Source organism: Cetorhinus maximus, chromosome 1, assembly GCF_964194155.1.
Source record: "Cetorhinus maximus chromosome 1, sCetMax3.hap1.1, whole genome shotgun sequence".
NCBI lineage: Eukaryota > Metazoa > Chordata > Chondrichthyes > Lamniformes > Cetorhinidae > Cetorhinus > Cetorhinus maximus.
The window spans coordinates 40,074,510-40,092,314 of NC_135879.1; the positions used below are offsets into that span (position 1 = coordinate 40,074,510).

Genomic DNA, 17,805 nt, shown 5'->3' on the forward strand with positions numbered 1-17,805 from the left:
CAACTTCTATGAACTTCTTCTCAGCAGAGCCACGTCCATGAGAATCCACCCAGCACACCATGGACGTTCCTCCACGATCCTGTTGCTGTTGGGTTCCAGCATCTTCTGCTCCTCAGATGTCCGCAATGTGAGCAAGCCCCTGGCGGTAAGTCCTGACTTTTGCACTTCACAGTTGTCAAGATGTGTTCTACACCGGCATCTTTTCCCATGGACGATCCAGCTTGGGGGTGGGGGGGGGGGGAAATGAGTTCAGCAGCTGGCCTTATAATGATATTCTGATGTATTACAATGAGGTTTCTGACATCCAATGGCGGGGAACATGGCCTACCACAGACGGGCTGAGCAGCCGACTGCAAACTGGATTCACAACGTCGTAAAACCAATTTTTTACCATCGACAGGCTTAGCAGACGATCACAACTGGTTTTACTACGTCGTGAAACCGATTTTTGTCCTTCTCACCAACGAACATGCCCAACGCCAGCAGGCATGGAAAATCCCAGCCAATGAGTCAACTATTGGCCATGTTAAGGATATTTAAATATCAACCAGTAAATTCAAAATGCAATAACATCATAATGACAAATTTGAGAATTGTACAGAACTACCTATGCACAATGCAGCATTTCTTGAGCTAATGCTGCATGGTTAGGTTCATCAGGGATGGATTATAACAGGAGACAAATCAAGATACAGAAAGTAGTTTTCAAGCCCTATAGAAAAAACTGAGTTAGCATAGAGTGCAATGAGCTTTGGATGAACAATGAAAACACAGAGATAAAAACAAAAAACTACTGCGGATGCTGGAAATCCAAAACAAAAACAGAATTACCTGGAAAAACTCAGCAGGTCTGGCAGCTTCGGTGGAGAAGAAAAGAGTCGACGTTTCGGGTCCACACGACCCTTCAACAGAACTGAAGTATAGTTAGGAGTGGGGTGAAATATAAGCTGGTTTAAGGTGGGGGGCGGGGGGAGAGAAGTTGAGGGTGGGGTGGTCGTAGGGACAAGCAAGCAGTGATAGGAGCAGATAATCAAAAGATGTCACAGACAAAAGGATCAAAGAGGTGTTGAAGGTGGTGATATTATCTAAGAAAAGTGCTAATTAAGAATGGATGGCAGGATACTCAAGGTACAGCTCTAGTGGGGGTGGGGTGGAAAGATTGACAAGGTATTAGTTGTAGATTTAAAAATAATGGAAATAGGTGGGAAAAGAAAAATCTATATAAATTATTGAAAACAAAAAAAAAAGGGAGGGGGAGGAAACGGGGTGGGGATGGGGGGAGGGGGAGTTTAAGATCTAAAGTTGTTGAATTCAATATTCAGCCCGGAAGGCTGTAAAGTGCTTAGTCGGAAGATGAGGTGCTGTTCCTCCAGTTTGCGTTGGGCTTCACTGGAAATACAGGCTGCATGCTTGAAGTCTAAAAGTAGTGAGAGATAACAGCTCATAGGGAAATAGTATTAGGATCCCCACAAAGATCGATAACTTGTGTGTCTGCTGCCCCATGGGTTTGGAAGATACTGTCTAAGGAGCCTTGGTGAGCTTTTGCAGTGCATCTTGTAGATGGTACACAACTGCTGCCACTGTGCGTCGGTGGTGGAGGGAGTGAATGTTTGTGGATTGGGTGCCAATCAAACAGGCTGCTTTGTCCTGGATGGTGTCAAACTTCTTCAGTGCTGTTGGAGCTGCACTGTCACGAAACTATAATAATTTTCATAATATTATTGTGGTTTATTACAAAGTAGGTTTATTGGTTGAGTGTAGATGGTTTGGTCTGTGTGCTTTAATTAAATTAGAGTCAGTTAGGCTGCAAGATTGAAATTATCAAAAGAAGTTAGGGGTAAAAGGCATTTGAAGTGCTAAGTGTGAACAGGGATGAGGTCTTAGCATGTAGGATGTGAAGGAAATTTGCATTTTTAGATAAGTGAAGGAGTTGTTTGGGTTTCAAAGGGATAGTAAGATGTTTACTACTAATGATAAATAGGGGAATGTTATTATGCTTATTTTTCCCAAAAGGTACTGACCATATTGGCCAAATAAAAGACTTTTATATTATGGGAAATGTACATTTCCAAAGACATATAGAACATTGGAATTTACAGATTAAAAAGAGAAAGAGACATATATAAAAGGTGGAAGGAACGTGATGTTGTGGGCCATATAAGAACTAAAAGGAGTGTGTAAAACAGCCTTGGGGAAGCCTCCAGCCATGTTTGCAAAAGTCTGCTGTGTCCAGTAACTAAAGTTGGAGAAAAACCTTTGGAATTCCACTGTCAAGTGGTTGCTGTGATAAGTTAAAATCTATTTTGGACTGTTGCCTTAAAGGGGTGTGTAGCTGGGAGTCAGTTTAATTAGAAATTTGGGGATTTGTTATAGCATTAAGTAACTGTAATCTTATGTTTGTGCTTAAAATGTTTTCTTTTGTTAATAAATGTTTTAATCTTGTTTTTAAAATCTCAAGGTGTTAGTGGGCTCATTACTTCTGAATTCTGTGCCCAAATCTTCTTGTAATAGATGCAAATTGCAAAACCCCCATTGTGATAGTGTGACCAAGTTTCCCTTGTGGATTTAGTCCATCTGGCACACATCACCTGCCACGTTGTAACAGCATTCATCTAAGCAATTGGAGATTATTTCATCACACTTCTAACTTGTGCCTTGTAGATGGTGGACAGGCTTTGGGGAGTCAGGAGGTGAGTTACACGTTGCAGGATTCCTAGCCTCTGACCTGCCCTTGTAGCCAGTGTTTATATGGCTAGTCCAGTTCAGTTTCTGTTCAATGGTAATGACCAGGATGTTGAAAGTGGGGGATTCTGCGATGATGCCATTGAATGTTGTTATATTCTCTCTTGTTGGAGATGGTCATTGCCTGGCACTTGTGTGGCATGAATGTTACTTGCCACTTGTCAGCCCAAGCCTGGATATTGTCCAGGTCTTGTTGCATTTGGACTTGGACTGCTTCAGTATCTGAGGAGTCACAAATGGTGAACAGCAAACATCCCCACTTCTGACCTTATGATATAAGGAAATGACACCTCATTTTTTAGGTATGCCTGGTGCTGCTCCTGGCATGCCCTCCTGCACTCTCCATTGAACCAGGGCTGATCCCCAGTGTGATGGTAATGGTACAGTGGGGGATATGCCAGGCCACGAGATTACAGATTGTGGCTGAGTACAATTCTGATGCTGCCAATGGCCCACAGTACCCCATAGGTACCCAGTTTTGAGTTGCTCGATCTGTTCGAAATGATCCCATTTAGCAGGGTGGAAGTGCCACATAACACGATGGAGGGTATCCTCGATGTGAAGATGGGACTTCATCTCCACAAGGACTGTGCGGTGGTCACTCTTACCAATGCTATCATGGACAGATGCATCTGCAACAGGCAGGATGAGGTCAAATATGTTTCTCCCTCCTGCTGGTTCCCTTGCCATCTGCACAGACTCAAATTTAGCAGCTATATCCTTTAGGACTCGGCCAGCTCGGTCTGCACTGGTGCTACTGAGCCACTCTTAGTGATGGGTATTGAGGTCCCCCACCCAGAGTGCACTCTGCACCTTTGTCACCCTCAGTGCTTCCTCCAAGTGGTGTTTAACATGGAGGAGCACTGACTCATCAGCTGAGGGGGTGGGTGGTACATGGTAATCAACAGAAGGTTCCCTTGCTCATATTTGACCTGATGCCATGAGACTTCATGGGGTCCGGGGTTGATGTTGAGGGCTCCCAGGGCAACTCCCTCCTGACTGTATACCACTGTGACATCACCTCTGGTCGGTCTAGCCTGCCGGTGAGACAGAATATACCCAGGGATGGTGATGGTGGTGTTTGGGGCATTATCTGTAAGGTATGATTCCGTGCGTGAGACTATGTCAGGCTATTGCTTGACTAGTCTGTCAGACAGCTCTCCTAATTTTGGCATAAGTCCCCAGATGTCAGTAAGGAGGAGTTTGCAGGATCGACAGGGCTGAGTTTGCCATTGTTGTTTCCAGTGCCTGGGTCGATGGCCCGTCCCATTTCATTCCTTATTGATTTTTTAGTGGTTTGATGTTTGCTAGGCCATTTATGAGTCAAATCACATTGCTGTGGATCTGGAGTCACATGTAGGCTGGACCATGTAAGGACGGCAGATTTCCTTCCCTAAAAAGGACATTATTGAACCAGACGGGTTTTTACAACAATCAATAGTTTCATGGTCATCCTTAGACTATTAATTGCAGATTTTTATTGAATTTAAAAATTCCACCATCTGCTATGATGGGATTTGAATCCCAGTCCCCAAAGCCTTACACTGGGTCTCTGCATTACTACTGACAATACCACTATGCCACCACCTTCCTTTTTTTAAATGGGAGGCTTCAATTTTCACATAGATGGAAAGAACACAGTAGCCCAGATTAGAAAGGTAGCAAATGCCTTGCATTCAGAATACTTTTCTGAAGCATATGTTTTAGAACCAAGAAGAGGGCACACCACAGTATATTTAATAATAACTACACTTAGTTAAGAATCTAATAATGATCATAGGATGATTGCATTCAACATTAGGTTTAAAAAATGAGAAACCTGAGACAGTTATTAAAATAACAAATTTTGGGCTGACCAACTTTAATGGGATCAGAAACGCAAACCTGGTCAAAACTGCTAAGAGGTAAAACTATAGATGAACAGTGGGAAATTTTCAAAAAAAAAGCTTAATACAGGACCAATATATACTCCTTAGGGTACACTCTGCTTATCAAATAAAACAGCCATGATTGACTAAAGAGGTGAGAGGTAATATAAAACTGAAGAAAGCACATACAAAAGCTCAAAGAAAAGTGCAGATCCAAGGGATGATGATAGATACGAAGAACAGCAAAGAAATACAATAAAGATAGTAAGAACTGCGAAAAGGAATGTAAAAAGAAAGTTGGAAGGGATAGCAAGATTAGCAAAAAGATTTTACAAATACACTTGAAGAGAAAGGATATTCATGGGTAATGTGGACCCTTTAAAAACAGATGCAGAAAATAAGGAAATGACAGATTTGTTGAGTAATTTGTGTCTGTCTTCACAGCAGAGGAAGAGGATAATATACCTGGAATTCCAGGGAAACAAATGATGAATCAAGACTGGAACTGACTAATGTTACCATAAGAAAGAAAACAGGCTGCTAGATTGGTTAGGTGGTAAAAGACAGACAGTACGGAATAATGTGTACATACTCGAATTGGAAGAAATAGTCCTTCACAGAGAGAGCATAAAATTATGAAAGACATTGATAGATTGCAAGTCAGCAAAACTGCAGTAGATGCACTTCAAGCAGGCAATGCAAGGTCATCCATTTTGGATCCAAAAAAAAAAATCAGAACACTTTTTAAAATGGTAAAGAGCTAGGAACAGCAAAGGCCCAAATAGATTTTGGGCTCTTATATACAGATCCCAAACTGCAGTAGTCAGTTACAAAAAATAACCAAAAAGGCAAAATAGAACATTAGCAATTATAACTAGAAAGCTGGAGTATAAAGAGGAAGAAGATATACTACAACTATACAAAGCCCTGGGGGGACTACATCTGGAGCACGGTTGAAGTTCTGAACACTGCGCCTCAGAAAGGATATACCGCAGCACAGGTTCACCAAGACTGTTGCCAGGGCTCCAATGTTACATTATGAGGAGAGATTACAAAAATGATGCATGCATTCCATGCAATATAGAACATTGAGGGGCAATTCGATTGATTTCTTTTTTTTAGGAATTTGAGAGGAATTGCTAGAATAGAAAGAAGTTCTTCAGAGGCACTTCAACATCCATTATTGAAATATTTTCAGTTAAACCAGGGGTAACTTTCAAGGAGCTTTTCTTCAGAGCTGTAGAAAATTATTCCTTTCCTTTTAATTTTACTGTATTATAGATTTTTGCAGTTTGTCTACTTAAAGTAAAAGAGATGTTTTGAAAGAGATGTTTTAGATAAGTCAATTGATTATTTTACATTCTGCAACATCGGTTATTAAAAATTATGAGTAATACGACATCAATGACAATATCATCTTTCCTTTAAAATGCATGTGATCCAACATGACTGCAAAATAACAGGTCATGCAACTCTGTGTAAGCATTCATTTAATGAACAGGAAAGCTGACAGAATTCTATTCCACTACATTAAATATGAAAAGTAAGTCAACTTGTAGGGCGATGAGAAGGAAAATATACTTTTTCACAACATAGTTTGCCTGGACTGACAACCCTTTGAATCAGATCTCCCTCCCTCTTGGACCAGTCAGCCCATATTCCCATACATCCAGAATAGCTCCGTGGAAAACACTAGTCACCACAGCTTCACACAAGCTTAACAGCCTGGCCACAATCATTCAACCCTGTGAAACCACTCTATCAGCTGTAAAATGTGCTGATAGCAACATTTTCCACAGTGAGCAGTTCTTTGCTTATGGAGAAGCTCAGAACACATGGACATTCTCACCAGAACAGCTGAACAGGCATAGAGGCCCAATGTGAGGATCTCAACACACTAATTTGAATGGAGCACAGGAGAAGCAAGATTGAAGTGCATCGAGTATGCATAGAAACCTCAACATTAGAGGATGAAAGATCTCAACAACTGGAATTATAATGTTTAACTAGCACTGCAAAAAAGTTTTTCTACAAAAAAGATTTTCCTGTAAAAATAAAACTTTTATGGTGTCTCAGGTCTTTCTCTCTTCCTTCCCAAGTTCCAGTGCTCTGCTTCCCCTCACCTACCTGAGCAGAGGAATTTATATGCTGGTACAGTAAGTAGTTGCAGTCAACATGTTCCCTGCACTTCCAACACTTCAAAACGTGTTTTGTTTAAAATTAGTGTTCATACTGTTTCAACTGCTGTCAAGCAAACCCCATGTTGACTAACGCCAGCCCTTAACTTTCCTCACACAGTTAGGTGGGCGGTGAAAGGCAGATGTTGATGATTGCATGATATAAGTGCTGAGAATGATTAAGATGCACACGAGTATGCAGTTGAGTGGGAAAAAAAAACTAACCCAACTTACCGACTAAGAAGCAGAGACCTAAAGGATTTATCTTGCAAACCTGCTTTGTTCACTACAATGTGAAACTCTAAGTTTGGAACTATGAATGCTGGCTAACTCACTTCCCTGCTTCTGTTTCCAATGCTATTCTCGTATACTGCTAGGTTCAATTGTTTGAGCTTGGCATGATTATCCTAACTCCAATAACGGTGAAGCAGCAGAAAACACAGATCATTCAAAACTGGAAATTCAAATAGGCAAACCCAAAAGCATAAAATATGTTACGGCACGGGCAGGTGGTAAATGCCAAGCTGCTCAAACCCTAGGGGGAAACTTAAAACAGCTACCAAAACATTTTTTTTCCAATTTGTATAGTACAAGGAGCGATTCTGAAATCAGAAAATAATTTCCTCAACTACTTATGATTTTATAGTAAAGTAAACATTTGTTTTTTTTCCTCTATATTTTTTAAATAATTACATTTAAACAGAAGAATAGCTTCACAGCTAACATTACTTTAAAACAGTTCCACAAGTCTTAACTACCCTCAGAACTAGCCCTTCCCTTTTCTGTTCAGCAACTATTCTTATAGATTTTAAAATCTACAGAATTCCAATACTTGTTAACCACACTGTGCCTTTTATCCTGGGGGTGTCCTCTGAGGCTGACAACAACTGGGTCTTCAGGTCTGGCCTTGTTCATACTGTCTTCTTGGGAGTTCTGCTCAGCTATCCTCCTGTCTTCTGGGAGATCTAAGCAGCTACCCCCTCACATAGGCTTCAGTATTTCCTTAAATGCATTCCTTCCAATTGATCTCTCTATTGTTTCAACCAGTCTCTTCAGAAATACTTTCTTCCCAGAATTGATTAAGTCGTTCTTTACTTAGCTCTTAGGCTTGTTAAAAAACAACTTTACCCTATCCTAACCTCACTTCCTTTCACCTTTTTAACAACCTGCATATATCCCCCTTTGAACTAAAACAACTCAATTCAAACTATTCCTGTTATTGCTTTATGTAAAACTCTGATTGAAGTTCCTCTTGGTACATCAACATGTCAAAACCACTTCTTACTCAAAAACAAAAATACCTGGAAAAACTCAGCAGGTCTGACAGCATCTATGGAGAGGGACACAGTTGACGTTTCGAGTCTGAATGACCCTTCATCAGAACTAAGACATATAGAAATGAGATGAAATATAAGTTGGAAGAAGGAGGTGGGACAGGAGAGCTCGATAGAGGGCCAGTGATAGTGGAGCCCAAGAAGAGACTGCCAAAGATGTCATAGACAAAAGGACAAAGGAGTGTTGATGGTGGTGGTATTATCTAAAAGATGTGCTAATAGGGACATTAAGGGTAGCAAACAGGACAAGCTAGTGGTAGATGGCCCTAGTGCGGGTGGAGTGGGGGGTAGGGATCGAAATGGGCTAAAAGGTGGAGATGAAACAATAGATCGAAATAAATTTAAAAATAGGAGGGAAAAGAAAAAATATAGTGTGCAAAAAAAAAATTAATTAAAAAAAACTATAAATTATTGGAAAAGGGGGGATCGGAAAAGGGGTGGGGATAGAGGAGAGAGTTCATGATCTGAAATTGTTGAACTCAATATTCAGTCCGGAAGGCTGCGAAGTGCCTAGTTGGAAGATGAGGTGCTGTTCCTCCAGTTTGCGTTGAGCTTCACTGGAACATTGCAGCAGGCCAAGGACGGACATGTGGGCATGAGAGCAGGGTGGTGTGTTGAAATGGAAAGTGACAAGGAGGTCTGGGTCATGCTTGTGGACAGACCGAAGGTGTTCTGAAAAGCGGTCACCCAGTCTGCATTTGGTCTCTCCAATGTAGAGGAGACCACATTGGAAGCAGCGAATGCAGTAGACTAAATTGAGGGAAGTGCAAGTGAAGTGCTGCTTCACTTGAAAGGAGTGTTTGGGCCCTTGGACAGTGAGGAGGGGGAAGTAAAGGGGCAGGTGTTGCACCTTCTGTGGTTGCATGGGAAGGTGCCGTGGGAGGGGGTTGAGGTGTAGGGGGTGATGGAGGAGTGGACCAGGGTGTCCGGGAGGGAACGATCCCTGTGGAAAGCCGCCGGGGGGGTGAAGGGAAGATGTGTTTGGTAGTGGCATCATGCTGGAGTTGGTGGAAAATGGCGGAGGATGATCCTTTGAACGCGGAGGCTGGTGGGGTGATAAGTGAGGACAAGGGGGACCCTATCATGGTTCTGGGAGGGAGAGGAAGGTGTGACCATTTTTTACTGTTGAATTTAGATCCTTGACGTCACTCTAGCTCTTAATCCAATTACAGCCTGACTTCCAGTACATAAGAAAATATGCCAGGGTTATTACCAGAAGAAAAATATCATAATTTCTTATTTTCTTGATAAATAAAACAAAATCAACATAATCCTATCAAGTTTATATAGGCAATTATCATTGCTCAAACTGGGGTTGATCACAATCCCGAAATGAATGTGGAGGTGGTGGTGGAAGACAAATGCCCTTGTCATATGACTAATAACACTGATTTTTTAATAAAAACCAAACAGAATTTCAGTAAGATTATTACTTAAAATAAGTGAGTATTTTAAGCAGAGATCATTGTTTCCAGACTTTCCTTCTCCTTTAAGGAAAGGCTCCACCACAATACACAGACAGCATTATCTGCAGACTGACCAGATAGTTCATGACAGACATGATGTTTAAGTTAAAAGCAAAATATTGCTAACACGGGAAATTTGAAATAAAAACAGAGGATGCTTGAAAAGCTCAGCAGATCTGGCAGAATCTGTGAAGAGAGAAACAGAGTTAATGTTTTGAGGCCAATATGACTCTGCTTCAAAACTGGACAGAAATGTAATAGGTTTTATGCTGTTGACAAAGGGAGAAGCGCAGGCAGAGCAAAATAGAAGGTCAAGGATAGGTTGAAGAGCAGGAGCGATTAAATGGCAAAGATGTCATGGAAAGACAAAGGGAGTGGGAATGATAGTATCAAGGCAAAAACTTTAGTCCAGAGTAGGTGTTAATAGTAGAATAATAGAATAGTAGAATAAAAGGTCAGCACTGTCTGAAAGCAAAACATGAAAACAAAATACAGGCTGGCACAGAGGAAAAAAATTCAAAACGGAGGACAGAGTTCATGGCCTGAAGTTGTTGAACTCAATGTTGAGTCCAGTGGGCTGTAAAGTGCCCAATTGGAAGATAAGGTGCTGTTCCTCCAGCTTGCATTAGGCTTCATTGGAACACTGTAGCAGGCCGAGGGCAGGAATGTGAGCATAAGAGCAAGATGGTGAATTGAAATGGCAAGCAACAGCAAGGTCAGGATCATACTTGCAGACTGAGCAAAGGTGTTCCGCAAAGCAGTCACCCAGTCTACAGTTAGTCTCCCCAGTGTAGAGGAGACCTCATTGTGTGTAGTGAATACAGTAGACTAAATCGAAAGAAGTGCAAGTAAATCGCTGCTTCACCTGGAAGGAGTTTTTGGGGCCTTAGACAGTGAGGACAGCAGAGGTAAAGGGGCAGGTGTTAGGCTCCTGCGATTGCATGGGAAGGCGTGACGGGAAGGCAATGAGGTGTTGGGGGTGATAGAAGAGTGGACCAGGGTGTGACAGAGGGAATGGACCATTCAGGATGCTGATAGGGGATGCAAGGGAAAGATGTGTTTAGTGCGGACATCATGCTGCAGTTGGCGAAAATGGCAGAGGATGATCCATTGAATACAGAAGCTGGTGGGGTGGAAAGTGAGGACAAAGGCAACCCTATTATGGTTCTGGGAGGGAGGGGAAGGGGTGAAGGCAAAAATGAGGAAAATGGGTCAAACATGGTTGAGGGCCCTGTCAAGCACAGTCAGCGGGGTGGCAGGGAGAGACTCCTCAGCTGAGAGTAAAGGAAGACTTGTCAGACCACCGTTGTAGAAGATAGCATCACTGGAACAGATGCGACAAAGGCAAAGAACGGAATGGGGTCCTTACAGGAAGCAGGGTGGGAGGAGATTTGGTTGAGGTAGCTGTTGGAGTCAGTGACTTGCAATGAATATTGGTAGACAGTCTATCACCAGAAATAGAGAGAGAGAAGTCAAGGAAGGGGAGCAAGGTGTCATAGATGGACCATGTGAAGGTGAGGGAGGGGTGGAAATTAGGAGCAAAACTGATGAGTTTTTCCAGGTCCAGACAAGAGCACAGAGTAGCACTGATACAGTCATCGATGTACCAGAAAGAGAATTGTGGAAGGGGGCCTGAGAAGGACCAGAACATGCCACACAAAAAGACAGGTATAACTATGGCCCACGCAGGTGCCCATACCAGTTCCAAAGAAGAGTTACACTAGGCTCAAAATGTGAACTCTGCTTCTTTCTCCACAGATGCTGCCAGACCTGCAGAGTTTTCCAGTATTTTCTGATGATATTTAGATTATTAGGTTTATATTCAGAATTGACATTCAATTGAAAAAGTTAATGGCACATATTTTTATAGTTCATCACTGCAAACACAGAGCTTCTATTTGTAATGTTATTTGTCCACACACATACATAATAAGCAGAAAATTACCGGAAGAAAACCTACTATAATAGTTATCCAAAAGTTGGACCCAACCAAATAACATGAACAGTGAAGTCATGAATCTTCATTCAGTCAGTATGTTCTATGTGTTACATTGAAAATAGGAGCAGAGCATATTTTTTGAAATAGGAAGAGCTATAAATAGAGTACATAAATCAGGCAAAGTTATTATAGGTTATAATAAAAAAAAGCAAAATACTGTGAATGCTGTAAATCTGAAATAAAACGGAAAACACTGGAACATCTTAGCAGGTGTGCTGGTATTTCTGAAGAGAGAAACAATTAATGGTTCAGGTTGATGACTTTTAATCGTAACTGGTTTTAGCAACATGGCACAAATGACATAATTACATCACACAGGATACAAGTACTACTCAAGACAGAAAAAGGTTCTGTCCTTGTTGGTACTGTTTAGGTATTATCGAGTGTCAGCAACATGATTGTTGGGGAAATTAGTGCTGTTTAGCACCAACATACCCGCTAATTATTTTTCATTAGCGCATGGCTGATTTGATTAAGCGTGCAGGTCCTTTAGATTTTTTTGCGCAGTCAAACACGCAAGGTAACTTAAAAGGGGCCGATGCAACCTGCACAAGAACTTTCAGATTGCTGTGCAACCACACAGCTTAAAGAGAACACTGCAGACTTTGAGCGTATAAAAGGAAGGAAAAACAGAATATAATTGAATATTCAATACATTCTGCTTTATCTACAAAAGGAGTAAAAATTACATACAAAAAAAATGGCAAGAAAATGTAACCTTTAGCATATAAATTCAGTAGTTTTCGTGGCAATATCACAAAGAAAGAACAATGCATCCAAAATTCTGATGAAAATTCTCAGAAATTTACCTGGAAGAAGTATTTCAAAACTCCTGATATAATCATAGATATTAGAAATAATGAACATGAAATGCCCTTAAAAATTAACTGGTCAAATATATAAATTTTAATAAGAGGGGCAATGGGAGAAAAAAGTTATAGCTCATGGAATTAAACAGGCAACATGGATACAAAATTGCCTATGTAATAGGTGACAGAGGGTAATGGTCAATGGATATTTTTCAGGCTGGAGGAAGGTTTGTAGTGGAGTTCCCCAGGGATCGGTATTAGGACCCTTGCTTTCCCTGATATATATTAATGATCGAGATTTTGGTGTGCAGGGGACAATTTCAAAGTTTGCGGATGATACAAAACCTGGAAGCAATGTAAACTATGAGGAGAACAGTGTAGAACTTCAAAAGGACAAAGGTAAGTTGGTGGAGTGGGCAGATAGGTGGCAGATGAAGTTCAGTGCAGAGAAGTGTGAGGTGATTCATTTTGGTAGGAAGAACATTGGCAGACAATATAAAATAAAGAGGTACAACTCTAAAGGGTATGCAGGAGCAGAGAGATTTGGGTGTATATGTGCAAAAGTCAAAAGTGGCAAGACAAGACAAGTGTAGAGAGCAGTTAATAAAGCATACATTATCCTAGGCTTTATTAATAGGGGCACAGATTACAAGAATAAGGAGGTTATGCTGAACGTGTATAGGACACTAATTAGACCTCAACTGGAATTGTGTACAGTTCAGGGCACCACATTTTAGGAAGGATGTGAACACATTGGACAGAGTGCAGAAGAGGTTGACAAAAATGGTTCCAGGGTGAGAAACTTCAATTATGAAGATAGATTGGGAAATTTGGAACTGTTCTCCTTGAAGAGAAGGCTAAGAGGAGATCCGATAGAGGTGTTCAAAATCATGAGGGGGCTAGACAGAGGTTACAATGAGATCAGCCATGATCTTATTGAATGGCAGAGCAGGCTTGAGGGGGCAAAAGGCCTACTCCTGCTCCTAATTTATATGTTCATATGTAGAGTAGATAGGGAGAAACTATTCCCGCTCGTAAAAGGATTGAGAATGAGAGGGCACATATTTAAAGTGATTTGCAAAAGCAGCAAATGTGATGTGAGAAAAACCTTTTTCATACAGCATGTGGTTTGGGTCTGGAATGCACTGCCTGGAAGTGAGGTGGAGGCAGGTTCAATCAAGGCATTCAAGGGCATTAGATGATTATTTAAATAGAAACAATGTGCAAGGTTACAGAGAAAAGGCAAGAGAATGGCGCTGAGTCATAATGCTGATTCGGAGAGCCGGTGTAGATACAGTGGGCTGAATGGCCTTCTTTTGCACTGTAACAACTCTGTGATTCTGTAAATGATTCAATTTCAAATGGAATGTGGAAATGGAGAGACCTGAGGAAGAACTTGCACAAATCTTTCAAGGTAGCAGGACCTTGTCAAGAGGACCATTTAAAAAGTATACAGGATCCCTAGCTTTATAAATAGCAGCATAGCATAATTTTTGCTTTTATAGGCTAAGCCTTTATAAATTACTGGTTGGGCACCAGCTGTAATAGTGTTTCCAATTCTGGACACCACACTTTAGGAAGCTTGTCAGCACTTTGGAGAGGGTTTTGAGGAAATCTACTAGAATGGTGCCAGGGGTGCAAGACTTCTTTCATAGAGAAAGTAGAGGAGTTGATCTCCTTAGAACAGAGAATGTTAAAGGGAGATTTAATAGTGTTCAAAATTATATTATCATAATAAATTATATTATGATAGAGTAAACATGGAGGAACCATTTCCAATGACAGGGCGGTCAGTGACCAAACCACACAAATTTAAAATAACTGGCAAATGAAACAGAGGTGAGATTACAGAACTTTTTTCTAATGCAGCAAGCTGTTATGATCTTGAGCAAACTTCCTTAATAGGTGGTTGAAGAGGGGTCAAAATATTTTTTTTTTTGCTGAGGGCTCTTTCTGAGATTTTCCTGAGATAACAGAGCACAGCTATCTCAAAGGGTTGTAGGACTGGAGGAAGTTACAGAGATGGGAAGGGGCAAAGCCATGGAGGGATTCGAAAAAGGATGAGAATTTTAAAATTGGTGTGTTAGTCAATCAGGAGTCAATGTCAGTGAGCACAGGGGTAATGGATGATGGAATAACAACAAAATCATCAAAGCCCTACCCAGTGCATTATCATCGTAATTTATTGGCACACTCCTTTAAGGCATGTTCATACTCTCTCCAGGCGAACATTTGCTGCATGTAAAAGGAAGGTCATCTCTAGGTATCTCGTATGCTTCCATAGGAGAAACAGAAAAGAGCAATGTAACTCATTCCCACTGTAAGGAGCAAGGAATGAACTGATGCTGACTTTTCAGTTTTGAAATGAGATTTCTCACAGGGGACTTTATGGATCAATGCAAGATAGTTAACAAGAAAATAAGCATGAAGAATACTTTCTGATACATCAGAGCTGCACAGCAAGTGTGCACAGGTTCATGTGTGCATAGGCAAGTTTAGAACAGAAGTCAGGACAGTATTTCTTTACACCAAGAGTTATCAACAGTTATAATAAGTGAGCAGCTACAGAGTTTTAAGTAAGTCCAGTGTCCTTACGTTGAGGAACAAAGCAATGAAAAGGCAGAAGCACACATACTCGGGAATGATGAAATTAAATGGCCCAAAGCCCATCTGAACCTGTCTGGTGACTCCCTTACGATCCCAGCAGCTGTTTCACACTAGGGCCTTGAAAGAGATCATTTAACTTCTTGCTTGGGGCTAATGTACACTAGAGGAAAACAAGGAAGAAAATAACTGAAAAAGGGAAGTCTCAGCTTCGGTAATTAACCACAAAATTACAAATTCATTATCTATTGTAATTTTAGTAGGTTTTTGTTCACTGAAACTAACACATTCAAAATAACAGATGGATATCATCAATTAGTAAAAGCTAATATAACACAAAAGGTGCTATAGTAGCCCATAGAAAAGGACAATTAACTATTCAGTTTTCCCAAGCTCAGGTTTCAAAGTTACTTATTATTTGTAATTGTAAAGCAATGGCGGCGGATTTGCAGATGGTGGATGATGTGTGGATTAACCCGGGCGGGCTGTTTAAACATGTTTTAATCCAGGTTTGTCAGGACAACGGGAGCAGCCGAGAGAAGAACATCATGCGGGGCTAGGCCACGGCAGAGTATCGTGCTGATATCTACGATCAGGTGTCTACCTGGATTGAGAAACAAGGTCTGCACTGAGAGTGCCAGGGCGGCGATCGAATTAACCACAATGGTGCAGAGAAGAAGATCCACGTGTATGGATACTCCATGGGCTTTGGCCGGGCAAAACATGAAGTAACAACAGCGATCCTGAAATCCAGGTACCCAGACTAGTGTGACCTGGGCAAATGAGGGTTACTGAGGTGGCCTGGGTCTGGCTGCTCTGTCTCCTGGGCCAGCACAGCACAACTGTTCCAGTGTATGGATCGTTGTGTCAGCAGCTCAGTTCATTTCTCTGGACTCTGAAAGCCCTGAATTCAAATTCCATTATCTGCCTTGGTGGGATTTGAACCTGGGTCCCCAGAGCATTACCCTGGGTGTCTGGATTATTTTTTTTTGAAAATTATACTTTATTCATGAAATATCTGAACGAACATTACAAAACATTTCTAAATTGCCATCACAAAAAGTGCAATCATATTCAACTTTTACACATGCATCACAAGGTGCTTCAATACAATCAATGAATATTACAGTCATTTCAACATGGTCATTACAGACAGTCAGACAGTGCAATGGTATTGGAGTTTTAAACATAGATGCATACATTCATTGTGAGCTGTACAACCCGAGGGGTCTATACAATTCCCAGCCCCTCAGTGCACTATGGCAGAAAAGTCTAAAAAAGCGACCTTTCCTCATTGTGCCTTTGCAGCAGCTGCCCCAAGCTTTAGTGCATCCCTCAGCATGTAGTCTTGGACCTTGGAATGTGCCAGTCTGCAACACTCGGTCGGGGACAACTCTTTGCACTGGAAGACCAACAAGTTTCGGGCAGACCAAAGAGCGTCTTTCACCGAGTTGATGATCCTCCAGCTGCAGTTGATGTTTGTCTCGGTGTGTCCCCCTGGGAACAGCCAGTAGAGCACAGAGTCCTGTGTCACAGCACTGCTTGGGATGAATCTCAACAAAAACCACTGCATCTCTCTTCAGACCTTCTTTGCAAAAGCACATTCCACAAGGTGGTGAACAATGGTCTCTTCCCCCACCACAGACACCTCGAGGGCAACGTGCAGAGGGGTGAGACTCCTGGTATGTAGGAAGGATCTGACGGGGAGGGCCTTTCTCACCACCAGCCAAGCTACATCTTGATGCTTGTTGGAAAGTTCCAGCGATGAGGCATTCTGCCAAATGACTTTGACAGTCTGCTCGGGGAACCAGCTGACAGGATCCACCATCTCCTTTTCCCGCAGGGCATCTAGGACGTTACGTGCCAGCCACTGCCTGATGGACTTGTGGTCAAAGGCATAAATTTTTCCACAAGGGACAAGTGGTACGGCACGGACCAACTACTTGGAGCGTTCCACGGCAGCGTGGCCAGACCCATCCTTCGCAACACCAGGGACAGGTAGAACCTCAGCTTGGTGCTTGCGTACCGAGGGTCTACGCACAGCTTGATACAGCCGCACACAAAGATGGCCATCAGGATGAGGGCGATGTTGGGCACTTTTTTCCCCCTATAACTAGAGGCTTGTACATCGTGGTGTCTGAATTATTCATCGAGTGACAATACCACTGTGCCACCGCCTCCCCCTAAACAGGAAAGGTTCCGTCCCTGAGAGGTCTCGAACCACCAACCTTTCGGTTAACAGGCGAACGCCCTGACCATTGCGCCACAGAGACTGACACACTGGATGGAGATGCACTGATCATGTTTGATTGAGATCTGAATTAAATTATCACTGAATCTTCAAAAAAAAAGTTACTTGACCTGATATTCACACCTGCACTGCATTTACATTTTATTAAGTTAGGTTACAAAATTCTCAATTCAACATCCCTGTTGCCAGAATTAAAAATCACCCTGGTACCAATCTACATTGTCTTCAAACTCAAAATGTAAACAAACACAAGATAAAGCATTTAATGTGTGTTAATTCAGTCATCTGAATATTGCTATACATTTCGCTCTCTTGAAGTCTTTCATCATATCTCAGATTTCTCCAATACCCAGAAACAGGAGCTTTCAACAACGTTATACCAAAAAGCAGAATGATTTTCAAATGGAGAGAAATTGTGAAATGTTGGCAAAGGGACCTAGATGTCCCTGTACACAAATCACAAGTTAGCATGCAGGTATTATAAGCAATTAGGAATTTATTACAGACTTGAGTACAATAGCAAAGAAATCTTATTAAAATTGTATACCATTTTGA

The 17,805-nt window shown here is 41.6% G+C and overlaps 1 protein-coding gene and 1 pseudogene across 10 annotated transcripts in view; one reads left to right on the top strand and one right to left on the bottom strand.

Annotated features, from left to right (window-relative positions):
* The window catches only part of kiaa1109 (KIAA1109 ortholog), a 533,049-nt gene that overhangs the window by 507,007 nt on the left and 8,237 nt on the right, over positions 1-17,805 (bottom strand). The window lies entirely within an intron of this gene.
* On the top strand, positions 15,434-15,794 carry LOC144682726 (14 kDa phosphohistidine phosphatase pseudogene; annotated as a pseudogene).